We start from the raw sequence: 1120 nt of genomic DNA, 5'->3' as shown, positions 1-1120 counted from the left end.
GAATTTGGAGAAAACTAAATATATGGTATTTGGGAATCGTAGACCACATAATGAACTTCAATTGAGAATTGTGGGTGCCAACATTGAACGAGTATATGAAATTAAATTTCTGGGGGTAATGGTTGATGACAGATTATCCTGGAAATCTCATATTAGACATGTTCAGCATAAAATAGCTAAAAATATATCGATATTGGCAAGGGTTAGACATATGCTGGACGTTAAAGCATTGCGGATTTTGTATTGTTCATTGATTTTGCCATATTTGGAGTATGGCGTTGAAAACTGGGGAAACACTTACAGGAGTTCACTTCAACCATTGTACATATTACAGAAGAGAGCGATAAGAGTTGTGCACAAGATGGGGTATAGGGATCACACAAATGTAGTTTTCATACGGTCTAAATTGCTAAAATTCTTTGATTTAGTGGAGTATAAGACTGCTGTGTTTATGTATAAGGCCAGGAACAATTTATTACCTGGTGGAATCCAAAAGCTATTTGGTGAAAGGGAAGGGGGGTATAACTTAAGGGGACATTTAAATTTAAAAGTTCATGCTATACGAACAACCAAAAAAAGATTTTGTATTTCTATAAGTGGGGTCAAACTATGGAATAACTTAACTGTGGACATGAAAAATAGTACCAGAATTAAGGAGTTTAAATATAAATATAAATGTATGTGCTATACAAGATATATGCAAGAATAAGAAACAATCTGTTTTATCTATGTAGTGATATTGCTTGCAGCCAATGTTGCATAAATTTTGTATAATATGATGTCATGGGGTAGGACTGGATAAGTTTGACTTCTTCCTACTCCATTCAAACATGTAATAGGTGTAAGCAAACTGATTTTGAATTAGCATTGGTTGGATGTGTGTAATCATGTGTGTTATTGTCATTTGTTCATTGTTCTGTTCTGTTCTGCATGTTTGAAAGAATAAATCAATCAATCAATCAATCAATCAAACCTTTGTGCCTGCCACCAATCACTCTTGACCTGTGCTTGAACTGATGTGAAACTAGTTGTGTTCTGTTTCACTATGGCTTGCCTATACTCACAGAATCTCACATTACAATATGTAACCAACGTTTCTGAATTTCTCAAACTGCACAAT

The sequence above is a fragment of the Monopterus albus genome, unplaced genomic scaffold, assembly GCF_001952655.1.
Source record: "Monopterus albus unplaced genomic scaffold, M_albus_1.0 scaffold378.1, whole genome shotgun sequence".
NCBI lineage: Eukaryota > Metazoa > Chordata > Actinopteri > Synbranchiformes > Synbranchidae > Monopterus > Monopterus albus.
Note: the sequence above shows the minus strand (reverse complement) of the source record.